Source organism: Pelodiscus sinensis, chromosome 25 (genome assembly GCF_052426305.1).
Source record: "Pelodiscus sinensis isolate ZL-2025 chromosome 25, ASM5242630v1, whole genome shotgun sequence".
Classification (NCBI taxonomy): Eukaryota; Metazoa; Chordata; order Testudines; family Trionychidae; genus Pelodiscus; species Pelodiscus sinensis.
Window position 1 is genome coordinate 1,245,659 of NC_143076.1, and position 25,563 is coordinate 1,271,221.

Sequence of the window (25,563 nt, forward strand, 5' to 3'; positions counted from 1 at the left end):
GCTCCCAGCCACCCCCTGACTGGCATGATCCCCCCAACCTCCCATCAGCTCCTCCTGCCTCCCCTTCCTGCCCCACCTCACACGTCCCTATTCCCCTTTAACTCTCTTATCTGCCCCACCCCTCTTGATCCCCCTCCCCACACTCTCTGGGATGGCTCCCCCTGCCCCGCACGAGCTGGTAGCAGCTTCCCTGGCCCCAGGCTGGGATCACAGCCCCCTCTGCTGAGAGCAGCCCTGGGCCAGATCCTCCCACTGCAGCCCTGGGGGGGGCTGCTCTCTGGGAAGGGGAGGGGGGTCTCTCTTACCTGCCCCCCTAAGCGCTGCCCATCCTGGGGCGGGGGCTGGGCCGGGCAGGGGCTGTCCAGGCTGGGGGCGCTGCCGTGGGAAAGGTTCCCAGGGAGCAGCGTTCTACATCCCACCCGCCCTGCGGGAGATTCCCCCTCCTGGCTGCAGCCCGGGCTCCGGGGGCCCAGCAGTGCTGCACCCAATGCTGGGGCTCAGGGATCCGCCCGGAGCCATTTCCAGGGGCCCCGCAAGCAGAGGGCAGGAAAGGAGCCAGGCTGAGGCTTTGCAGGGAGCAGGCCGGGGACCTGGCAGGAGGAGGCTCCAGCGAGCACAGAGCCTGCGCAGGGCCAGCCTGCTGGGAGGGGAGCAGGAGCATCCAGCACCATTCAGGCCAGTGGCAGCCGACACAGGGGGAGCCCTGAGACTCCAGGCACTGGGGTTAGGTGGCCCTGGAACCAGGCCCCCTGGAGTAGCATTGTGGCCGGGGGGCTCTGACCACAGGGGGGCTGGCCCCAGAGCCCAGGGCCTGGGAGTCTGGTCAGCAAGTGAGACTCGCCCGTCAGTCCAAGCTGCTTTCTCCCCGGCTGCCGTTCCTGCCTGTCCCGTGCCAGCGCCGCACGCAGGCCAGTGGGGCAGGACGGGGGGTGTCCGTGGGGCCCTGCTCTCAGTCCGTCCCTCACAGGCCCTGTGGGCTGCTCGAGGGCTGAGCCCGTCGCCCAGGCCTGGCGCGGGGATGGAACATGGGGCACGTTTCCCCCTGTGAGCGTGTGCGGGGGCAGGAGGGAGCCACACGGGCCCGGCTGAAGGTTTTGTGCTGGGGCTGGAGGCTTGAGCCCGAGCTGTCGGCCTCAGCGGGACTTGCTCCTCCCCCCTCTCCTGCCTTGCTGCCTCCTTTGGCCAGCAGCGCTCAGGGGCAGCCGGGAGAGCCGGCACCAAGGGCAGAGGAGGCCGAGGCACAAGCCCCTCAGAGGGGACAGGCCTGAGGCCTCTGGCTTGCCCAGGCTCAGGCCAAGGGGCTTTCTGTGGTGCCGGGCGGGGGAGGGAGGCCAGGCCCAGGCCGGTGGGAGAAGGGGCAGCGCCTGCCAGGGCAGCAAGGGGAGCTGCAGGGAGCGAGACGCGGCGTTTCTGTCTGGATCACTCAAGGGTCCTTCTGCGGGTGAAGCGCCTGTGACACCCCTGTGCTGCTGGGTTCCTCTGCCCCTCCCCTGGGAGGCCGTCCCCTTCGGGGGGCTCTTGCCCTGATACTCATCAAAAGCCCCAGGCACCTTCCATAACTCAGCTGGCAGAGCGGAGGACTGTGGCTGGGGATCGGCAAGGGCCCTTAGGTGGCTGATTTGACTCCAGCTGAAAGGAGAGATTCTTCTCCCTCCCCCTGGCTGCAGGCCCGGCCTTAGGACCAGGCGGCTGCCTTGGGTCTGTCCCTTTGGGGCCTGGTGCTACAATTGACAAAAAGGTTTTGGGTTCCAGCTGCTGATGAAATGTCTTGGGCTGCGCAGACCTTGAGTCATGGCAAGAGCTGGAGGGGAATGGGGAACGGCTGCACTTTGGAATGGGAAGGGGTGTCTGGCACCATAAAGTAGAACAGTTTTAGGGCTGCTTCCACGGAGGGCACTGTGGCTTAGTTGGCTAAAGCACCTGCCTAGTAAGCAGGAGATCCTGGGTTCAACTCCCTGTGGTGCCTTGTTGCCAGGTCAATGGGTCTTTTCTTCCCACCATTCTTCAACATGTATCTGGAGTTGGTTTTACCTTCAGTTGAGCTTGGTGGTGCCCTCACAGTGGGATTAGGATAGGAGCAAAGAGCAGGAGGTACCTTAGATGTTTGATTTAGTGAGGCTTAGCTAGACTTGCTAAATCAAGCTCTGGAAGATGGATTGCACCTGAGTGAAGACATGGCCTAGTGGTGCAATTAGTTAGATGCCGACACTAACAGCCCCACTGCTGGTAACTCACAGAGGCTACATCTACACTAAGGCTGTGTCTAGACTGCATCCCTTTTCCATAAAAGGGATGCAAATTAGACACATCGCAATTGCTAATGATGCGGGGATTTAAATCCCCCCCACTTCATTTGCATAAAAATGGCTTCCGCTTTTTTCCGGCTCGGAGCTTTGCCGGATCTTTCAGAAAATAAACCCTTAAAATAAGGATTAAGGGATCTTTTGGAAAAGGTTTTATTTTCTGAAAGATCCGCGTCTAGACTGGTGCTTTTTTCCAGAAAAGCTCCGAGCCTGCGTGTTGCACAGCACTGGTAGGAGACATGGAGGGTCTATTGGCACCTGCAGCCTCTCAGAACAACCCCCGTCCCGACCCCCAAGTCCTATCCCTTCCCTCCACCCTCACTGGGGTCTGCTGGGAATTGCCTGGATGCCAGCCCACCCCAGTGTCAGCCTAAGGACTGACTGGTCTGTAAAAGCTGCATCCTGGAAATGAGGAAGCAGCTAAAGTGATTCTTGTGGGACTTGAACCCACAACCTTTGAATGTCTAGCTGGGCTCACATTAACCATTACAGCTTAGAAGTCCAACATGCTTTCCATTGCACCACAGAGCCAGATGGACTGCTTGGATTAAGTTTGACATCTCCAGTCTCTGCTTTGCAGCATGGCAATTGCTGGGGGAAACGAAAGGGAAGCCAGGTCTGTCTCTTTTGGGAGAGGAGGTAGGAAGAGGGAGGAGCCACTGAGCCCCCAACAGTGAAAACTAGGAACCAGGACAAAGCTGCAGTTGAAGAACATGGGCATCAATCCCACTACTTTTTGCATACAAAGCAAGGGGTTTCTCATTTGAGCTAACTCCCCCACATGTAAACACCTCCCCTGCTCCACCCACCTTGTTCTAGACCCCACAAGGTCTCTGTGGCGGCCTGAGGCTCCTTTCTGAAAGAGCCACTTGTGGGACTGACACTCGGGGGCCGGCTAGCTTGGAGGTTTTTACAAAATAAGCTATTTCAAAATTGACTTGAAATAAGCTACACAATTGCATCCATCTTTCCTGGCCAGCCAGCCCTGCTTCCACCAGCAGCACCAGAGTAATCCAATAAACCCTGCACCACCACATCGTGTGCTGGAAAGGGGCTGGTATATTTTCAGAAAGCCGACACCATCTTTGGAGTTTTTTCTCCATATTCTCATTCTGGATGGTGAATGCACCAGGCTCTCTCCATTCCGACACATGGCAGTGCCTTAAACCTCACTGGCACTGGCAGCAGCGGGGATATTTTAAAGGCTTTTACATTTGCATTCAGGATCTGTGTGCACCTTGATCAGTCCCCTGCCCTGCTGGCTGATTCTCTCCTCCCACCAGGCCAGGCTGCCACTTCTCTCCTGGCACCACCAGACCTGCTTTCACCAGCCAGTAACCCCCCTTCCCTGCAATACCCCCAGGCTGTGTCTACACTGGGCCACTTATTCCAGAAAATCAGCCGCTTTTCCGGAATAAGCTGCGAGCTGTCTACACTGGCCCTTGAATTTCCGGAAAAGCAACGACGCTCTACTGTACAAAATCAGCCACTATTCCGGAAAAACTATTCTGCTCCCGCTCTGGCATAAGTCCTTATTCCGGAACACTGTTCTGGAAAAGGGCCAGTGTAGACAGCCCAGTAGTCTTTTCTGGAAAAAAGCCCCGATCGCGAAAATGACGATCAGGGCTCTTTTCCGGAAAAGCGCATCTACATTGGCCACAGATGCTTTTCCGGAAAAGCAGCCTGCCAATGTAGACGCTCCTTTTCCAGAATAACTGAAAACGGAATAGTATTCCATTTTAAGCATTTCCAGAAGTTCATGCCAGTGTAGACACAGCCCCATAGTTTAGACCTACTGAACAGCTACAGGCCTTCCAATGGGGTTATAGAAAAACCACATTGTCATATTGGACCTTTACAGGGAAACAACATCAGGATCCATGAGCACAGACAAAGGAAGGTAAATGCAACTGTGAAGGGACTCGAACCCTCAATTTTCTGATCCGAAGTCAGACGCCTTATCCATTAGGCCACACAGTCTTGACTTGCTAATGATTGGACTTCTTGCAATGTGTGGTTATGGAAAAGTCTGCCTAGTCCAGTGGTCCCCAACGTTTTGAGGCTGCCGGACGCCTGGGGGCGGGGCCGCTCATGCACCACACATCCAGGGGTGGGGTCGCTCATGGGCCATATGCCTGGGGGCGGGGCCAAGCATGCACCACGCGCCCGGGGCCGGCACCGGACTGTGCCGCAACCCCAGGCAGGGGCTTTCCAGGCGCCGTGAGCCTGGGGCCGGCACCGGCATGTGCTGTGACCCCGGGGCAGGGGCCGCCCATGAGCCCGGGGGCGGGGCCAGCGCAGATTGCTCCGCAGGCACACATAAATGGCCCAGGGGGCGCCATGGCGCCCGTGGGCATCGCGTTGGGGACCACTGCCCTAGTCCATCAGGTTTTATTATTTTCCTTGTTTGGGGGTTTAGAAATCACGTCTGAGCTGGTGAATTATTCTTATTGTGTGTAACTAAGGATTGCAGCCCAGGGATTTTTTACTTCACGACTCTCTACCTCCTAGGCTATCTCCATACTGCACCTCTCCTCCGCAAAAGCTCATGCAAATGTAGCACAGATTGGCATATTGCCATGCTCATTTGCATAATTAATTGGGGTCCGTTTTTACACAAGAGGCTTTTGCACAAAAAGGAGCTGTGTAGACTGGGGATCTCCCTGCCTCCTGCTTCTCTAGCCTGGCCCTGGGCCTCTTTCCTGCCAGCCCCATGGGGCCAGGGAAATGCAGGGGGCCATTTCAGAGTCTGGTTGGGGGCGGCGACCTGTCCATGCCGTGATGGGGGAGGGGAGAGTGTCACACGGCTTCTACTAGAGCTGGTATTTAAATAAAAACAAAAAATAAACAAGCAGCTGGGATGGGGCAGCTGGAGGGAGCCCAGAGAGCACAGGTAGCCTGAAAGCAGAGAGTCCCAGGTGCCCACCAATGACATCAGCTGTTTGTCCCATGGTGCAAGGGGCAGCGCTCAGGGCTCTGAACTTTGCAACTTGAGTTGTACTGTCAGTGGGATTTTCCTGGGCTGGTTGTTGCAAAACCCTCCTGCTTTAGATTTTTTGTTCTTAGGCTGGTGAGAAGAGATTTTTGTGCCTTCTGCTGGGTGTCTGGTGCCCACTGGCGCTTGGTCTCTCATCTGGCTGGCTCACAAGAGCTGAAGCCATGAAACCCACTAGCCTGACTAGAGATGCAGGGGGCTGAGTTTGTGTTTCTCGCTGATGTTCTCATGTCTTTTCCCAGCAGCTGCCAGACTCTGCCTAGTGCTCCCTGGCGCTAAAGGGAGGGAGTCTCAAGCCTGGGCCTCAGAGAATGTGGGCCTTTTTCCTTGCTTCTGAGAAAGGTGAAGAAACCTGTTCTACTCCCTGCGCTGGCTCTAGGCTGAGGGAAATCGACTCAACACACCTTGGTTGTGGATCTATTGCCTTGGGCGTAGGAACTGTCTGGGAGAGCGAGCAGCACAAGTGAGAGGCTAGACCAAGGTTCACTCAAGTGGTTTGTTTTTCATGGCTCTGCCCCATCTGCTCCCCTAGAGACTCTGGAACAAAAAAGACACATGAGAAGAATTCAACTTTCTTTCCTTGTGATCTAGCTCAGATTTCACTCTGGGTTCTTTCTGCATGAGAAGTACCTGTGACAGCCTCTGTACTGCTGGGTTACTCTGACCCTCATCTACGATGCCGCCCACTTGGGGTAGCAGGTCCCCTGACACTTGTAGAAGGACCGGTCTGGACAAACCAACATTTCTCAGCCCCCTTCTGATAGCTTAGCTGGTAGTGTGGAAGGCTGTAGTGTGTGCTTGGTAAGTCATTGTTAGGCTGCTGCTTTGACTCTGGTTTGAAGAAGAGCCTTTTCTCTAGAGCCCACCCTTAGCACAAGCTGGTTCCCTTGAGTCCATGTTTTCAGAGCCCTGCGCTCAATTGACAATAAGATTGTGGGTACCAGTTGCCAATCACGTTTCTTGGGCTGCACAGGCCTTGAGACCCTGGAAGGCTGGAGGGAAATGGGGAATGGCTGCACTTTGGAATTTAAAGATGTTATCTGCAACCATAAATTCGAACAGTTTTAGAGACACTTTTCTTTTTTCAGAAGAGGCTTTTCTGACATTTGGCCCATCTACACGGGCCCAAATGTGGGGAAAAACTTATCTTTGGGAAGAGCCTTATTCCTAATAAAATGAGGAATACAGGCCTTCCAAAAAAATGCCCATTTTTTTTGGAAAGTGACCTGAAAAAGGGGACCGATCTCCTGGATGCGGCAGAGTTTTTCAAGGACACGAGAGGTACCCTGGAAAAACTCAGTAATATAAACCCAGCTAAGTAGGGTACCATGGCTCATCTGGCTAAAACACCTTCCTCGTATATGGGAAATCCCGGATTCAACTCCCCTGGATGCTTTGTTGTAGTCTTTGCTCACATTTTCCTATGTGCTTCTGGAACACAGAAGAGGCCTCCCCTGGCCACCCATGGAACTGCTGGTTCAGGAAAAGGCTGATTGGAGAGGAGTGTTTGGAAGAAGGAAACCACAAGTGAGAAGCACCTGATGCCCACAGACCCTGACTCTCCATGGCTGCAGGAGCTGAAGAGGTTGCACCTTCAGACTCTCTAGGCACTGACACCCCCAGGGAATCACAAGGGCGTGTGGTGCTGGCTCTTCTGTTCCAGCAATTGCAGTCAGAGCCCTGACTTGCCAGTGCCACTCACAGCAGCCTCTGCACCCACTCCAGGCTTGTGGTTTCCTTCTTCCCAACTCTCCTCCCCAATGAGCCTTTTCCTGAACCAGCAGTTCCATGGGTGGCCAGGGGAGGTCTCTTCTGTGCCCCAGAAGGACATAGGAAAATGCCAGCACAGGCTGCAATAAAGCACCACTGGGAGTTGAACCCAGGATCTTCTATTATAAGGCTTTAGCCAACTAAGCCATGGTACCTTCCTCCAAAACCTATTTACAACGGTTCTTTATATTTCCAGACAACACCTTTGACTCCCAAAGTGCAGCCATTCCCCAATTCTCTCCTGCCTTCCCGCCCTGGTGGGGTCTGGCCCCCTGGGCACAGAAAGCTACAGCTCCGTGGGCAGGGGCCTTTGGCCTCCTTGATGCTGTTGCAGGAAGGGCTGTTCAGCAGGGACGGGGTTCACCTGTCGAGGAAGGGAAGAGTATTTGGATGCAGACTGGTGAGGAGGCTTTCAAGTAGGTGTGAGGGGGTCAGGTGCCCAAAGCCCCCAGGTAAGTGAACAACATGGACACCCGGGATAGAAATGGGAGAGAGCAGGGGCTGTAACAGCAGAGCTAAAGGAGGGACAAGGGACCACTGGGAAGTAAACTCTAAACTGCTCCCTGTGAGGCAAAAGGGACACCCCCAGCACTGCGGAAACCAGCCCGTTGCCTTATGGAAGAGGGAAGGAGGCCTGAGGAAGCACTTAGCTCCTGGCTGGCTCTGCCTGTGGAAAAGAGGAAGCAGCAAACATCTATCACTGGAGAAAATGGGTATTGATGGCACTGTCTTTCACATGCAAAGCGAGCGCTCTACCACTCGAGCTAATACCCTTCCCTGTGAAGAGTTTTCCTGCCCCACCCCTCTTGTTCCAGAGCCCACAACATCCTTTCTGATAAACCCTCATGTAAAACTCGGCAAATCTCCAGAGAAGTTGCGGTTCCCTTTACAAGACTCTGCACAGCTCAGTTCCAATCAGCCGGTCTTCCCTAGAGCCCGGAACATCGACCGCGGCAGCGTCGCTCTTACGCCCAGTGTAGACAGGGCCTGAGAGTGTCACAAACCAGCCCCAGACACATTCCTGGCTAGGACCAGTCACAGTCTGGGCTCAGTGAGGGTCCGTCCTGCCTGAGACGTGTGTGACACAAAAGCCTCCTGTTCCCTGCCCAGTTCCCAACACTGGCTGCAGACCCAGTGATAGTTGGTGCCTTGGCTGCTGTCCCTGCTGGCAGGGAGCTGTCCCGCACCTGCAGTTCATCTGCCTCCGGGAGAGGAGGTAGCTCTGTGAGGGGGAGAAGCCGGGGAATTTCCCTGCATGTGTAAAAACCATCACTGCCGGCCCGGCCTGGGCCAGTGCGCTGGCATCCCTCATGTCTGGAGCCCTCAATATTGGTGCCCAGGACAAAACTCGCTCCACTCCTGGAACAGGAACAGTGACTAGCAGTGAGGCCCCTCCCTGGCAGCACCGTGTCAGACGGTTTCTTCTCGGAAGATACAAGTTCCATGCGGGGGGTCTTTGCCGGATGAACGTGCCTGAGGAAAGACGCTGGAAGCGCAACAGACACACAAAAGGGGACGAGAGACAGTTTGAGTCACACACACGGCAGGTGTCACAGCTCAGCCAGGGACCTTATCCACTCACAGAGCTTCACAGCTTCTCCACCCCCCAAACCCCACCAGGCAAACTGCCCCATGGCCTTCGCCTGCACCATGCTCAGGGCCTGGGGATTTTCTGTCCCTTTGCCAGACCAAATAACTAGTCCTCCTGCCACTGCTCTGGAGTCTCTGCCTCTCATGGGCCTTCTCATCCTCAGGCTCCGTTTTGTCTCCAGACAGACCCTGCTCTGCTACAGCCACCTCCCTCTGGCTGTCACTCCTGGGCCTTCTAGAGCAAAATGTGCCTCTTCATTGTGACTTTGAATACACAGGCTTTTAGCAAACACACCTGCATTTTCTAGGGAGGGGTCTGAACAGTTTTTGCAGAGAGAGAGCACACCAGCCACCATGGATCAGCCTTGATAACTGTCTCAGAGAGCCAAAGAAAGCCAATTATTTGTAAATGAGAGGAAACTGTCACCCCAAGTGGGATTTGAACCCACAATCCCTGGCTTAGAAGGCCAGTACCTTGTCCATTAGGCCACTGGGGTACACAGAAAACAGTGCCAGGGACAGAAATTCACCCTTCTAAATGTCCCTTCCTTGGCTTTTAGCTCCTTATTAAGCCCCTTTGAAGAAGCCAGATACACAGGAAGGGCTGATCTCATCCCTCTGAAATCAGCTTTCCATGGGTATCAGTAGCTGGCTCCAAGTCATGGCTTCCCCAGGCTGGCACCGAGGGGCATTATCAGCTTTGTCACGTGGGAGTTGGGCTCATCCCAGGTACAGGCTGGTCAGCAGCAGCACCTGCACGTACCTGGGCACCCAGGGGAGCAGCAATAAGGTCCTGATGTTAAGAGGAATAAGGAATAAGGGATCTTCCGGAAAAGGTTTATTTTCTGAAAGATCCCTGTCTAGACTGGCGCTTTTTTCCGGCAAAGCCCCAAGCCGGAAAAAAGCGGAGGCCATGTTCATGCAAATGCCATGGGGAAAATTTAAATCCCCACGGCATTTGCAATTCCAAAGTGTCTCATTAGCATCCCTTTTCTGGAAAAGGGTGCCAATGTAGACACAGACATTGGGTTTCGAAATTTGTGTAGGTTTTTCCAGAAGGACAGTGCAGTGTAGACACAGCCTGAGTGTTGCTCAGCACTGGTAGGAGACAGGGAGGGACAAAACAGTCTAAAAGCACCTGCAGCCTTTCAGAACAACCCCCAGCCCCAACCCCTAGGACCAGCCCTTCCCTCCACCCTCACTGGGGTCTGCTGGGAATTGCCTGGATGCCAGCCCACCCCAGTGTCAGCCTAAGGATTGACTGGTCTGTAAAAGCTGCATGAATGTCTAGCTGTGCTCACATTAACCATTACAGCTTAGAAGTCCAACGTGCTTTCCATTGCATGACAGAGCCTGATCGACTACTGAGTTTGATATTTCCACTCTCTGCTTTTCAGCATGGCAATTGCTGGGGGTCTGTCGCTTTTGGGAGAGGAGGTAGGAAGAGGGAGGCAGCCACTGAAATTAAAGGATAAGAGCTGAGCACGGAGAGATTGATCCCACTACCTCTTGTATGCTAAGCAAGCGCTCTACCACTTGAACTAATTCCCCTGCCTGCAACAAAGCCTGCTGCCTCACCCACCTTGTTCCAGAGCCCACAACATCCCTGCGGCTGCCCAAAGCTCCTTTCTGAAAGGGCCACTTGTGAGACTGACACCCGTGGGCCGGCTAGCTCGGAGGTTTAGGGGACGTGGTGCTCATATCACACTGACGTGTTTTAAGAGCAAGCCCCTTATTTCAAGCTATAACGGGCTCGCTGTTCTGATGTCCCTGCATGGCAGGAGGAGGGAGGGATGTTTCAGAATAGCGATTTATTTGGAAATAAGGGCTGTGTAGACAGCCCTAAATTACAAAATAAGCTATTTCAAAATAGGCGCATTGATTATTTTGAACTATGGGACGCACCCCTAGTGAGTTAGAGCTGAACTCTGCCCCCCGCTCCCTGCTCCACCCACCCACGTACTGACTCCCTCGCTGCCATGGGGCTGTTTGCATTGGCCTCTTCTCTCTTTAGCCAGGCTTCAGCCAGGACTGAGACTCAGGCAGGAGAATGTGACCCGGCTCCCTGCACCTGGGCCCTGCATTTCTCATCCCTTCAGAGACACTTGTTAGTGGAGGAATAAATCACAGTCACATGAGTGTAGATTATGAAACTTTGTAGCTGTTGTTGCCTTGGAAACTCCCCACAGACCTTCCCCTGGGGTCCCGGGCAGCCGCTCACACTGCACAGCTCACTTCGAGGTGAGGGTGCTGTGTAGACGTGCCCGTCCTGTTGAGGGCCAGCCTGCTGGGGGGAGGCTCTGGCCACTTCCTTTACTTGTCTCTCTCAGGCTGTGTCTACACAGCAGGGCTACGTCTACACTGCAGGCTTTTTGTGTAAGAGCAACTGCTCTTGGGTAAAAACTTGCAGAGCGTCTACACTGCAGACACGTTCTTGTGCAAGTAAATTTATAGTGCAGCATCAGACAACAGGGCTTCTTGCACAGAAGTTATTGCTCTCCCCACAAGGAATAAGCCCTCTTGTGCAAGAACTCGTCAACAAGGTGGCAGTGTGGATGGGCAACAGGGGTTTCTTGCTCAAGAAAGCCATGTATCTAAAATGGCCATCAGAGCTTTCCTGAGCAGGAGAGCGTCCACACTGCCATAGGCGCGCTTGCAGAAAAGCACTTCTCTTGTGCAACAGCACATGGCAGTGTGGACACACTGTTGGGCAAGACATTTTGCACAAAACAGATTTTGCGCAAGAAGCCTGCAGGGTAGATGTAGCCAGGGGGTGTTTGGGTTTGTTACCAGCACTGAGCTTTGTACAACAGCCCAGGGAACATTGTGAAAAGCCAAAACCTTCCAGCCCTGGGTGTCCTTGGCCAGTCAGCAAGTGGCAGAAAGGTTCCCTGAAGTGCTGACTTCAGGTGATTTGAAACAAATTGTAACAGCTCAGATGAGGTGGCCGAGTGGTTAAGGCGATGGACTGCTAATCCATTGTGCTCTGCACGCATGGGTTCAAATCCCATCCTCATCGGGTGTTTGCAGCCCTTCCTCTTGCTTCTCCCAGAAGTTCAGTACCAGCTCCTCCTGTAACCCTGCCAGCTCCAGCCCCTCCCACTGCAGCCAGGGGAAATCTCCACAGAGACACTCCCAGATGGAGCCCTCAAGGGGAAACCTCACAAAGGAGATTCCAGGCAGCCAGGCCATGGGGGTCTCTGAGATGCCCCAGCCCTGCAGCCTGTCCCACCTGGCTGTTGCCATGGTCCCTCTGTGAGGTCACTGCCTCCCAGCCAATGAGCTGAGGTGCTGAAAAAGTTTCTTGTGATGTCACTGCTGCCTTGCAGGCTCATGTCCTGCCCCTGGCCAGCCCCTTGGCATGTGTGAGCTGCTCCCCCTCTGCCCCGTCACTCAGGGCTGGTTCTGGGGCTCAAGCAGGGAACATCAGAGGCTGCTCAGGGGGCCACATTGCTAGGAATAAGGGATCTTTTGGACAAGGTTTTATTTTCCAAAAGATCCCGTCTAGACTGGTGCTTTTTCCTGGCAAAGCCCCGAGCCGGAAAAAAGCAGCAGCCATGTTCATGCAAAGGAAGCGGGGGAGATTTAAATCCCCGCTTCATTTGCAATTGCGCTGTGTCTAATCTGCATCCCTTTTCCGCAAAAGGCCCTTCAGCAGCAGCACACGGCTGCCATCCAGCAGGCCCTTCCGGGGGCTTGTGCATCTGAGAGGCCCTGAGGGAGAGTTCCAGACAAGGACACCTGTGAGACTCTCCCCTGGGTGCCCCCACAAGGGCCTTCTGTATTTCCCCTCTGTGCCTCCCCCACCACCCACACACACGCTTCCCCTGCCCGCCCTTCCCACTTTCTGCTCCCGCCTCCCCTGCTGAAGACACGTGAGGAGACACGTGAGAAGTGGTTTGTTTTTTTGTGGACCTGCCCCGACCGCAGCCCTAGAGACTCTGGAACAAAGAAGACACATGAGAAGAACCCAACTTTCTTCCTTTTCCTGTGACATGGATGGATCTAGCTCAGGTTTCACTCAAGGGGTCCGTCTGCATGTGAAGTACCTGTGACAGCCCCTGTGCTTCTCTGTCCCTCATCAGCAATGCCACCTACTTGGGGGAGCACGTGCCCCGAGACTTATAGAAATGACAACCTAGACAAGCCAGCATCAATCAGGCACCCTTCGATAGCTCAGCTGGCAGAGCAGAGGACTGTAGCGTGTGCTTGGCAAGTGATCCTTAGGTTGCTGGTTCAACTCCAGCTCGAAGGAGCGATTGTTTTTCCCTCCAGCCTGGCCTTAGCAGAAGGTAACCAAGGTGGTTGCCTTGGGTCCGTGTCTTCAGAGCCCTCTACTGCAATTGACAGAAAGATTGTGGGGAGGAGCTGCCAATCACATTTCTTGGGCTGCGCAGGTTATATCCACAAACACAAAAGTTCTTTCAGAACAATGGCCGTTATTCCAAAATAACAATGCAAGAGTCTACACAGCAATTCCATTATTTTGAAATAATTCTGAAGTAACAGGTGGCTTATTCCGACTTCTGCAAACCTCATTCTACGAAGAATAACACGTAATCCAAATTAGCTATTTCAAAATAATGTGTCTGTAGCTGCGCCACTGCTGCTAGTTTGAACTAGCCCCTCCCCAGGGCCATTCTAAGTTATTCTTCCTGGGGCTCTAAATCGAGGTAGCTCGTCTACACTGGGGAGCCTGCCTCGGACTATTCTGAGGTTTCCCTGCAGTGTAGACGTGCTAGTTCGAAATAAGCTATTTTGGAATCACTATTCCAGACCAGCTTATTCCTAAATAAATGTGCCATGTAGTCGTAGCCAGAGGGATGAAGCAGCAGGAGGAAAGCCCGGAGTCCAGAGGCCAGTCTGAAAGCTCAGTATGGCTACACACAGTCATATGGCTACACACAGTCACCTGTCTTGGTCCCATGGTGTAAGGGGCAGGACTTTGAATCTTGCAATCTGAGTTCAAATCTTAGTAGGACCTCCTGGGTTGGGGCTTATTGTTGTGAGGTTTTTCACACTGCCTGGCTATGCTGCAGGCTTCTTGCACAAGAATGGCAGTTCTTGTGCAAAAACTAGCACAGTGTCTACCCTGCATGTGCATTCATGTGCAAGAAAAACAGTAAACCATTGGAAAAGAGGGCTTCTTGTGCAAGAGTTATTCCTCTCCCCATAACGAATAAGCCCTCTTGCACAAGAAGGCAGTGTGCACAGGCAAGAGGGATTTCTTGCACCAGAAACCCCTATGGCTAAAATAGCCATTAGAGCTTTCTTGCACAAGAGAGCATCTATGCTGCTGTAGATGCTCCTTAGGAGGAGATAAACCACCTCATAGAGCTGGAAGGGACTTTGAGAGGTCAGATAGTCCAGCCCCCTACACTCATAGCAAGCACAAGAACCCTCCCTGACAGATTTGCCCCAGCTCTCTAAATGGCCCCCTCAAGGATTGAATTCAGAATCCTGGGTTTAGCAAGTTAATACTCAAACCACTCAGCTTTCCCTCCCTGTTGTGCCAAAACACATGGCCGTGTGGACTTGCTCTTGCACAAGAACTCTTGCACAAACAGTTCTTGGGCAAGAAGCCTGCAGTGTAGATGGAGCCTAAAGTTTTTCATATTTTTTGTTTTAAAAATATTTCAAAAAGTTGTTCAATGTGCCCCAAGCCTGGAATTGTGCTGCAGCCACCTCCCTCGCTACGGTCGCTGGCTCCATGTGCACTGGCCTTCTGTCTGGGTGCTGGCAGGGGAGTGAGAGGTGGCAGGTACCGATGGGTAACAGGTGCCAAGGTGCATACAGAGAAGCCAGCGCCTGCATCTGACCTCACTGTGCACACCTCAGCTTTTAACAAACACTCTCCTCCTGTCTGCGCCTAACACCAGTGTCAGTGTCTGCTCCGGAGGGGTCCTGTCTGGGGGAAAATGGCAATTCCAGGGGACCCACACAGCTAACATGGTAAAGAGAAAGAGACTCCACTAGGAATCATCACAAGTGTCACCCCAGATGGGACTTGAACCCACAATCCCTGGCTTCGGAAGCCAATGCCTTGTCCATTAGGCCACTGGGGCACATGAGTGATGACACAGAAACCGAAATTCCCTTTCTTTCTGGCTGGCCAGGGACACCCAGGGCGGAAAAGTTTTGGCTTTTCACAATGTTCCCTGGGCTGTTGTAGAAAGCTCAGTGCTGGTAACAAACCCAAACACCCCCTGGCTACATCTGCCCTGCAGGCTTCTTGCGCAAGAACTGCTAGGTGCAACAGCGCGTCCACACTGCCATGTGCTTTTGTGCAAGAACGTCCATGGCAGTGTGAACGCTCTCTTGTGCAAGAAACCCCTGTTGCCCATCCATATTGCCTTCTTGTGCAAGAGCTCTTGCACAAAAGAGCTTATTCCTCATGGGGAGAGGAATAACTCTTGTGCAAGAAGCCCTCTTTTCCTACGTTTTGCCATAAATTTACTTGTGCAAGAATGCGCGTGCATTATAGATGCTCCTCAAGTTTTGTGTAAGAAGCCTGCAGTGTAGACATAGCCCCTGGGTGCCCAGAGAGGGGCTGGCTAGTCACAGTCTGGCTCGGTGCGGGCTCTGCAATGGGAAGATGTCCATGGAGCAGGCGTATGACAGCAGCACACGGCTCTGGTGGGCTGGGGAGGGAGGCCCAGCATCCAGAGGAGCGTTTCCAAGAGAAGCTTTTACTGACAGTGTCTGTCTCTGGTCTGATTTTACCGTGTGGTGAGACACTGGCACCCACAGCGGCATGGATGGGGTGGCTGGAAGGAGTGGCTGGCGGGCGGCTGGTAGGAGCAGTGGCAAGTGGCCAACAGAGTGGGTGAGATGCCTCCTATCCCCAACCCACCCCCAAGAGTGGGAGGTGAGCTCTGAAAACCACCTGTGAGCTCTTATCTGTCCTGAGCAAGGGCATCAACTGGGGTATGGAGAAAGTTTGGGCATGTGAATGGGACACTTACATGGCTGGACTTGCATTGCTGGCAAAGGACACTGCTCAATCCTCTTGAGCGGGGACTTACTTGTGGGTTGGTTCTGAACCCTGCTTGTGCCCAGGCCTGACATAACCTGCCCCACAGAATTCACACAGCAAATGGGGCTCTCAGAGCACAGGGGGAGTTTGGGGGCTCGTTGCTGGGCCATGGGGTGAATCATCAAACCAGCCCCCTCCTGTGGGGCCTGTGAGTGTTGCTGACTCTGGGCCTCTGCACCTAGGCATTGGCAAACAAAAGGTCTGGGGGCCACACGGAGACCCCGCTGGGCTGAGCAGAAAGTGGCTGGGATTTCACTTCGTTTGTGCCTGTGGGCTTGTCTGTCTTCAGCCTGGAAACCTCCTGGCTCCTCAGGCCACTGGTCTGGATGGAGCGTTACAGACGTCGGAATAATGGAATTGCTGTGTAGATGCTCCCATTGTTATTGCAGTATAATGGCTGTTATTCCCAAGGAACGCTGCAGTGTCGATGCAGCGTAGGAGAAATGCTGAGCAAGTGCTCCTGCAATGTCAGGAGAGACAGGGAAATGAGGTCACTTCTCTAGCTATCAAAAAGAAGACATGTCAGGAGTGGGATTTGAACCCACATCTCCATTCAGAGACCAGAACACCCCACTGAGAGAAAGGCAGGACCTTGAGTCTGGCACCTTAGACCACTTGGCCATCCTGACACTTGTGTTAGCATTTTCAAGTGCAGTTTTCGTACATGTTTGAGTTGCTTGGGGAGGCCGAGGGGGCCCCTCTCTTTCCCCACCTAACAGCCGCTCTACAGCACAGCTGGGTTTATCTCCACTCACCCTCACTCACCTTTGTGGCGTGTTTTGCAAGGAGCTGACAAGAAGCGGAAGAGGGGAAACCGCTGGCCGGCAGAACAGAGACTTGGGATTCTCCTGTGCCAGGGAGTCTGTGTCAGTGCCTGGGGATCCTGAGCTGGGTGGCTCCTGGGCTTGTTGGCTCCATACCAGGGGTGTCTCCTCTGCAGGGCGATGCTTGTTCCTGGGGCTAACGCTTATCCCTGGGACACACTTTGTGCAGGGACCGTTGCTGGTCTTTGTGCCACAGTACGTGTCTGGGACGTGGGAGTGAGGAACCTGCCCAAAACAGACACGTATCCACACAGCACCCCCCGGTTCTGCGTCCCCGGACTCCGGCCCTCCTCTGTCAGCCCCACACACTGCCCTGAGCCTCCCAGCCTGCACCCCCACACGTAGCTTTCTTACAGAAGCTGTTTTATCGCAGCCCTCTCACACCAGCCTCGGACCCGCAGGGGGTAGATTGTGCTGCCCCACCCCCAAAAGAGCCCTTGTGTGGCCATGCGCAGAGACCCCACCGGGGGATTGGCCCTGGTTGTCAGGCAGCTTGTGATGCTGCCACAGAGCACTCACCATGGGACCTGCAGGAAGGCTGCTCTCAGGGCACCTGGGACTCTGGGCTGGCGGCCGACACTCTGCGCTCCTGGCTTCCCTGCAGCTCTGTTCTCTTTGGAGACGGGCCGCTCTCTATTGCTGTGCGCACTCTTCAGTAAAGAGCTTGTGACTGGACTTTGCTGGTGTTGCCTGTCTCTTTGCGGACAGACAATGAACCGAGCCGTCTGGGCTAGAGTCCCTGACAGAGGCAACGATTCCCCACTGGCCATGGCAGAGCCTCCCTCTGACACAGTCATGGAGCCTTCTCCCCCTGGTCCTGCCTCCCTCCCCTTCTCTAAGCTCTCCGGGTATGTCGACATGACAGAGTTTTCCCGTCTTCTGCAAGAAAATGGAAAGAACAGAGGGGTTTCTCTGGCATTGGTGATCCTCATTCTACAGGGAAGAAGCCTTTTTGCAGAAGAGCTCTTTTGGAAAAACGCATGTGTGGTTGGAGAAGAAAGTTCTTTTGGAAGAAGAGGAAAGGGAGAAAAGCACAGGTGCCCTGGTGGCCATTCCGTCCATAGCAATCCCAGCTTACATGCGAGAGAGCGTCCATTCAGTCTGGACTCTCTCTTTCGGAAAAGCAGATCACTTTTTTAATGCACTTTTGCAGTGTGGACGCTCTCTTCTGGAAGAAGTTTTTTTTTGAAGATCCCTTCCAAAAAAAGCTTCTTCCGAAAGAAGCCTGCAGTCCAGACGTAGCCTCTGGGTACATCTGCAAAGCACGCTTATTTCAAAAAACGCTATTTTGAAAAAAAATTAAATAGCTTGTTTCGAAACAGCATATGCACACTAGGGGGAAGCCTCAAAATTAGTCCAAGGAACGTTCCCCTAAGGTGGATGCGCTACCTTGATTTAGAGCCTCAGGAAGCACCAGGGAGTAATTACTTTGAATGGCCCTGGGCAGGAGCTATTTCAAAATAGCAGCAGTGGAGCATCCACACTCCGGGTGTTTTGAAATAGCTATTTTGGAAGAGGCGTTATTCTTCTTGCAATGAGGTTTACAGATTTGGAACTAAGATGGAAATTGCAGTTGGTTCTCCTAAAGCTGGAACCCAGGATAAGACTTTTTTTCCCCCTAAAACCCTCATGAAAGCTGAGAGGGAATTTGCTAGTAGACTGAGAATGTAGGTTAAGGAAGGGTACAGGCCAGCATAGGGCTTGAACCCATGATCTTGAGATTAAAGCTACATCTAAACTGGCACCCTTTTCCGGAAATGCTTAAAACGGAACAGTTTTCTGTTATAAGTATTTCCGGAAAAAGTGCGTCTACATTGGCAGGATGCTTTTCCGGAAAAACACTTTTTCCGGAAAAGCGTCCATGGCCAATTTTCACGATCGGGGCTTTTTTGCAGAAAACACTACTGTGCTGTCTACACTGGCCCTTTTCCGGGAACAGTTTTCCGGAAAAAAGGACTTTTGCCCGAACGGGAGCAGCATAGTATTTCCGGAAAAGCGGCTGATTTCTTACAGTAGATTGTCAGTGCTTTTCCATAAATTCAAGGGGCCAGTGTAGACAGCTGGCAAGTTATTCCGGAAAAGCAGCTGATTTTCCGGAATAAGTGGCCAGTGTAGACACAGCCAAAGAGTCTCATGCTCTACCAACTGAGCCAGACTCTGTGCAATAAGTCTGTTCACACCCCATCACAGCATAGAACAAGCCAAGTGTTCTCAAGTTCCTGACTCAAGGCTCTTTCTTGCCCCTAATGAGGGGTTCAGGTCTGTTGGGAGAGTTGAGCTCAAATCCCCCTCCTGACACACCCACTTCTTTCCCCACAAGGAACAGCCCCATTTCCATCTCTCCAGGGACAGGAGAAGGGGTCGATATCACGATTTCTTTAGTGAAGCAGCAAGGGGAGATGGAGGGAATTCAAACTCCTTTGCAGGCTTTGTTATCATGGCACCAAGTGTGACAGGAGGGGTGTGATCTGGGGAGCCTGCCCCCCAGAAGGGGCGTTTGGGTGCACCCAGGGGCAGCAAGAATTCAGGCCCTCGGGCCAGTGCATTGGGGACAACCTGTGAGCCCTTCCATGAGCATTTTATCCTCCCACTGGGGAAGGCAGCTGGGCAGGACCAGCCTGCAGCCCACGTCCCTTTCAGCCCCAGGTGCAGGAGGTAACAGAGAGGGAAGGAAAGTCCATGGCCAGAGCCTCCTCCCAGCAGGCTGGCCCTGCACAGAGTCTGTGCATGATGGAGCCTCTCCCAGCAGCATTCTGGCCTGTTCTCTGCAAAATGCTCAGCCTGTTTCATTTTCTGCAGGAACGAGTGGGATCCATGCGCCCTGTTCCCCAGTGACAAGTGTGTGTCCTCTCCCCCCTTCCCACAGACACAGCAGGCCAGGGGGTTGTGCACCTGCAGTGGCCCCTTCCTACATGGCCTCCAACAAAACTGGGGTGAAAAGCTGTTAGGCCCCAGCCCTCCTGTGCCTGGCCATGGCAGGAGCACTGACTGGAGACAGGTTGTAGGTGGAGCAGAATTAGCTCAACTGGAAAAGTGCATCTGATCCAGGGGTCAAAAGGGGCTGTGGCTGCTGCTGGCAGGGAAGAAGCTGGGAGGCAAGGTGCTGGCAGCAAGAGATTCCGGCTGCCTCTTTGTCCTGGGTCTCCATGTGCCATGCCGGCCGCCAGCCACCTTGACCAAACCTCAAACCAGCTGGACTAGTCAGCCAACATCACAGAGAGTCGCTAGTGGCCCTGTCAGAGAAGAGCCATTGGCAGCTGCAGAGACATCGCTGCAGTGGTCTGAGGCACCTTTCTTGAAAGGGCCACTGGTGAACTGCACTTGCATAGGCCGGCTAGCTCAGTTGGTTAGCGCATGGTGCTAATAACGCCAAGGTCATGAGTTTAAGCCTCATGTTAGCCACAGAAATGTTTGCTGGGATGACTACTTCCACCCCTGCCAAACATACACTTTAGCTGCTGAAAGGGCCATGGGTGAAGTGCATTTGCATGGGTAGGCTAGCTCAGTTGATTAGAGCATGGTGCTTATAATGCCAAGCTAGTCGGTTCAAGCCCCATGCTGGCCATGGGTTGTTTGGTTTGGTGACTTGCTGAGTTTTGTTGTTGAAGGAGAAAACACAGAACTGGTAACCTGGGGAAATGACCCACCAGGCCTGGGCTCCTCGAAGAGGCAACAATTCCCCACTGGCCAGGGCAGAGCCTCCCTCTGACACAGTCATGGAGCCTTCTCCCCCTGGTCCTGCCTCCCCCTTCACTCAGCTCTCACTGCTCGGTGCTGCCAGGGAGGGGCCTCACTGCGAGAGCCGCCTGGGCAGGTTCCTGCCACAGAGACACGTCCCAAAGCAGGACGGATGCTCAGACCGACACTGAGTGTTGCTCAGCGCTGGGATGAGACAGGGAAGGACAAAAGGGTCTAACGGCGCCTGCAGCCTTTCAGAACAGCTGTGAGTCCCACCCCCAAATACCAGCCCTTCCCTTGGGCTCTGCTGGGCACTATCTTGACTCAGGTCTCCCTGGTGTGTGGAGATGACATGGCAGCTCCGTGGGCAGAGTCCTGAGCCCTTGGCTGGGCAGGGCTCATTAAGCAGCTGTAGGGCTGGGCTGCTGCACAGCTTAGAGCAGGGGTGGGCAAGAATTGGGAACCACTCCCAGGGCTGCACTTTTCCATGCTATTAACAGAGGAGGTGTGGGTCTGGGATGGAGGCTGGCTGCAGACAGGAGTTTGGGGCAGAGTACTGGGCTGCAGGAATGGTTGCAGAGGGTTGGGTTGTGACCTGGGGCAGAGGACTGGGCTGCAGGATCTGGGAGGGGTGTGGGTTCAGGAGGGGGGCAGAGGGTTTGGTTTATGTGGGGTACCACAGGGTTGAGGGAAGGGAGGGGATGGGGTGCCAGAGGCAGGCTTTGGCTGGGAGACTTACCTGGCTGACTCCTCGCCAGCAGCCCAGCACATTTCTCAGGCAGCCTGCCCTGCTCCCACACAGGCTGCAGGGGCTATGTGGGTCGGTGAATAAGAGCCTGAATAGAGGGGGAATGGTGCTTCACATGGCCAGAAACCAGCCAATGGGATTGTGCCAGGAGCAGGGACACTAACAGCTTCACTCAGCTCTCAGGGTTCGTCTACACAGTGTGCTTGTTTTTCAATAGCTTGTTTCAAAAGTAGCACGTCCACACTGCAGGGAAGCCTCAACTTAGAGCCCCAAGAGGCCCTAGAGAGTAATGACTTTGAATGGCCCTGGGGAGGAGCTATTTTGAAATAGCAGCAGTGGAGCAGCCACACTCCGGCTATAGCAAAATAGCTATTTCGGAAGAGGCGTTATCCCTCAGGCAATGAGGTTTACAGATTCGGAGCTAAGCCGTGGTGGCTTTTGGGGTGAGTGAGTAGGAAGAGGGAGGGGTCATTGCATCCACTTGGCCCTCTGCTTGCAAAAACAAAAAGGAACCTGCTAATCACTGGGGGTATCAAGCCCACTATCTCTCACATACTAAGCAAGCCCTCCACTACTTGAGCTAATGCCCCTGCTGTCAAGCTTTTAGACATTTTAGTGACTCTTCCCTTCTCCACAGGGACATCTGTCTTCTAGGTCAGTTAGTTGATGGGGGAGGAGAGGGTTCCAACAAGCCTCTTCCTCACACTCATTCTTGTGACTCCCATTCTCTCTCTGGCCTCAGGAGCAGATCTCAAGGAGACTCCCTGCAGCAAAGCCATGGGGGGGGGGGGTCTCTGAGATGGCCCCTGCCCTGCAGCCTGTCCCGCCTGGCCATTGTCATGGACTCTCTGTGAGGTCACCACCTCCCAACCTCCATTAGCCAATAAGTTGAGGGGCTGCAAAAGGCCCTTGTGATGTCACTGCCACACCCACCCCTGCCCTCCAGGGCTAATGTCCTGCCCCAGGCAGCCCCTTTGCCTGGCTGAGCTGCTCCCAGGGGTGAAAGTGACACATTTCTTACAGGGACTGTTCTATTGGGCAACACACATTGGGCGGGGGGAGGCTCAAGGCAGAAACGAGGGGGGTTTCAGTAAAGCTACATGTGAATGGATCCATCTAGCAACCACTGCCAGCCACACGCACGGGGGGAGTTTTTTGTGCAAGCAAAATTTGCAGTGGAGACATACTGGGGGGGCAGGTGAGCTGACAGGTGGGCGGGAAAGTAGTTAGCTGAGGTGCTAAAGTAGCTCAGTGGGCCGAGCGTTAGACTGAAGATCTAAAGGTCCCTGGTTCAACCCCAGGCTTTGGCAAAAGCCTTTGTTCTTGAGTCTTGTCCCTTCTTTGGCTCCTCTGTGAAGAGCCCAGGTGTGCATCGTAGAAGGGCCTTGTCTGCCCTGCTGCTCCACCTTGGAGCCAGCAAGTCCTGCCTCTCCTCTACTGGAGACAGAAAAAGGAGCTCTCCTTAGAGCAGCATCAAGCCAGCCCCCTCAGAACACCTGCCCTTGCTGAGCTAGTGAAGCTCCTCTCTCCCTGCTGCTTTGTCCATCCTGGCAGGACAGAATCCGGGACTCACCCAGTCAGGCTGGTGCCCAGTAACCCCAGACAGACGTGCACATCCACAGGCTGGCAGCAGCTGTTGTGGGACTCTGCAAATCCACCACTAGACCTGAGTCCCCACATGCCAGGCAGCCCAAGGGAGGGCTCTGGGGTCTCAACCAAACAGAGTTTCAGGCAGCAGGACTCTCATCAAACTGGGTTCTCAGAGCACAGAGGGAGTTTGGGGGCTTGTTGCTGGGCCGTGGGGTGAAGCATTAAACCAGCCCCCTCCTGTGGGGCCTGTGAGTGTTGCAGAATCTGGGCCCCTGTGACTTGGCAACAGCAAATAAAAGGTCTGGGGGCCACACAGAGACCCTGCTGGGCTGAGCAGGAAGTGGCTGGGACTTTGCTTTGTCTTTGCCTGTGGGCTTGTCTGTCTGCAGCCTGGAAACCTCCTGGCTCCTCAGACCACAGGTCTGAATGGAGCGCTACAGACGTCGGAATAATGGAATTGCTGTGTAGACGCTCCCATTGTTATTGCAGTGTAATGGCCGTTATGCCCAAGGAACGCTGCTGTGTAGATGCAGCCTAAGAGAAATGCTGAGCAAGGGATCCTACAATAGCAGGGGAGAGAGGGAAATGAGGTCACTTCTCTAGATACAAAATGGAGGATGTGTCAGGAGTGGGATTTGAACCCACATCTCCATTCAGAGACCAGAACACACCACTGAGGGAAAAACAGAACCTTGAGTCGGGTACCTTAGACCGCTCAGCCATCCTGGCTCCCATGCAAACGCCTTCAACTGCAGTTTTCTTACATGTGTGAGTTGCTCTGGGAGGCCAAAGGAGCCCATCAATTTCCACACCTAACAACCGCTCTACAGCACAGCTGGGTTTATCCACACTCCCCCTCACTGACCGTTGTGAGGTAATTTGCAGGGAGCTGACAAGAAGTGGAAGAAGCTACAATAAGGCACCACTGAGAGTTGGACTCAGGATCTCTAGTTTATAAGGCAAGTGCTTTAGCCAGCTAAGCCTGGCATCCCCCTCTCACACTGCTGTAAAATTGTTCTACTTTAAGGTTCCAGACAACACCTTTGACTCCCAACATGCAGCCATTTCCCTTCAGCCTTCCCGCCCTGGCAGGGTCTGGCCCCCTGGGCACAGAAAGCTACAGCTCCGTGAGCAGGGGACTTTGGCTTCCTTGCCCATGGGATGCTGTCGCAGGAAGGGCTGCTCAGCAGGGGTGGGATTCACCTGTTGAGGAAGGGAAGAGTATTTGGGTGCAGACTGGCTAACCTAGTGGGGACACTTTAGAGTAGGTCTGATGGGGGCAAAGCCCACAGGTAAGTGAATCACATGGACACCTGGGAGATAGGCCAGAAATGGGAGAGAGCAGGGGCTGTAACTGCAGAGATAAAGGAGGGACGCGGGAACACTGGGAAGCAAAATCTAATCTGTGTCTTAGATGCTGGTACAGACACACAGGACTATGGGTAATAAGCAGGAAAAAGTTGGTATCACAGGGACTTAGTGGGATAATACACAACTAGAATATTGGCACAGAAGGGTACAGCTTGCTAGGGAAGGATTGGCAGGGGAAAAGGGAGGAGGACTTTCTTCAGATATGAAATCACGCACACACTGGGACTGAGGTGGAGAGGGACACAGGAGACAGACTTGTTACAGGAGTGAGGTTACAAGGGGTTTCTAATCAAACTCCTTAACCAATTGGCCATCACTACTTTGGGAGACTGATCTCCTGTTCTTGTGCAAAAAGCCTGCAGCATAGACATAGCAGTGTGAAAAACCTCACATTAACAAGCTCAAACCAGCAGGTCCCACTGAGATTTGAACTCAGATTGCAGGATTCAAAGTCCTGAGTGCTGCCCCTTACACCATGGTACAGTGTGTGTGGGTACTTGGGATACTCAGTTTTCCGTCTGGCCGCTGCACTTCTGGCTTCCATCCTGCTGCTTCACCCCTCTGGCTACGACTACACGGCACATTTATTTTGGAATAAGCTGGTATCGAATAGTGATTCCAAAATAGCTTATTTCGAACTAGCATGTCTACACTACAGGGAAACCTCAGAATAGTCCGAGGCAGGCTCCCCAGTGTACTCATTGACTCATAGACTTTCAGGTCAGAAGGGACCATTATGATCATCTAGTCTGACCCCCTGCACAGTGCAGGCCACAGAATCTCACCCATCCCTCCCAGAATAATCCTCTCACCTATATCTCAGATATTGAAGCCTCCAAATACTTTTAAGGCCTCAAAATGCAGAGAATCCTCCAGCTGTGATCTGCGCCCCATGCTACAGAGGAAGGCGAAAAACCTCCAGGGTCTCTGCAAATCTACCCTGGAGGAAAATTCCTTCCCGACCCCAAATATGGCGATCAGCTAAACCCTGAGCATGTGGGCAAGACTCACCAGCCAGACACCCAGATATTCTCTGTAGTAACTCCTATAATCCCTCCATTGACCTATTTCCCACTGAAAATGAATGGTCAATTAGTTACCAAGATCATATCATCTCATCAACCCATCCCCTTATCATAGAATCATAGAACTGGAAGAGACCTCAGAAGGTCATCAAGTCCAGCCCCTCGCTCCAGGCAGGACCAATCCCATCTAAATCAACCAGGCCAGGGCTTTGTCAAGCCGAGACTTAAACACTTCTAGGGATGGAGACTCCACTACTTCCCTAGGTAACCCATTCCAGTGCTTCACCACCCTCCTAGTGAAATAGTTTTTCCTAATATCCAACCTGGACCTCTCCCACCACTACTTGAGACCATTGCTCCTTGTTCTGCCATCTGTCACTCGTGTAGACGAGCTGTCTCAGAAGAATAAGTTAGAATGTCCCCAGGAAGAGGCTAGTTCAAACTAGCAGCAGTGGCGCAGCTACGCAGACCTTATTTTGAAATAGCTAATTTGGAACAGGTGTTATTCTTCGTAGAATGAGGTTTGCAGAAGTCAGAATAAGCTGTCTGTTACTTCAGAATTATTTCAAAATAACGGAATTGCTGTGTAGACTCTTGCATTGTTATTGTGGAATAACGGCCATTGTTCCAAAA

At 53.4% G+C, this 25,563-nt stretch overlaps 1 protein-coding gene and 8 non-coding genes across 9 annotated transcripts in view; 4 read left to right on the plus strand and 5 right to left on the minus strand.

Annotated features, from left to right (window-relative positions):
- The window catches only part of LOC142824458 (uncharacterized), a 376,972-nt gene that overhangs the window by 211,849 nt on the left and 139,560 nt on the right, over nucleotides 1–25,563 (minus strand).
- Nucleotides 1,893–1,966, plus strand: TRNAT-AGU (transfer RNA threonine (anticodon AGU)). The gene has a single exon. It is a non-coding gene; the product is annotated as a tRNA-Thr (tRNA).
- Nucleotides 4,211–4,283, minus strand: TRNAR-UCG (transfer RNA arginine (anticodon UCG)). Its single transcript has one exon. It is a non-coding gene; the product is annotated as a tRNA-Arg (tRNA).
- TRNAR-UCU (transfer RNA arginine (anticodon UCU)) lies at nucleotides 9,083–9,155 on the minus strand. Its single transcript has one exon. It is a non-coding gene; the product is annotated as a tRNA-Arg (tRNA).
- On the plus strand, nucleotides 11,596–11,677 carry TRNAS-GCU (transfer RNA serine (anticodon GCU)). Its single transcript has one exon. It is a non-coding gene; the product is annotated as a tRNA-Ser (tRNA).
- On the plus strand, nucleotides 12,824–12,913 carry TRNAY-GUA (transfer RNA tyrosine (anticodon GUA)). The gene is given in 2 exon segments: nucleotides 12,824–12,860; nucleotides 12,878–12,913. It is a non-coding gene; the product is annotated as a tRNA-Tyr (tRNA).
- Nucleotides 14,651–14,723, minus strand: TRNAQ-CUG (transfer RNA glutamine (anticodon CUG)). The gene has a single exon. It is a non-coding gene; the product is annotated as a tRNA-Arg (tRNA).
- Nucleotides 16,215–16,323, minus strand: TRNAL-CAA (transfer RNA leucine (anticodon CAA)). Its single transcript has 2 exons — nucleotides 16,286–16,323; nucleotides 16,215–16,260 (listed from the first exon to the last, which is right to left on the minus strand). It is a non-coding gene; the product is annotated as a tRNA-Leu (tRNA).
- Nucleotides 22,182–22,254, plus strand: TRNAF-GAA (transfer RNA phenylalanine (anticodon GAA)). Its single transcript has one exon. It is a non-coding gene; the product is annotated as a tRNA-Phe (tRNA).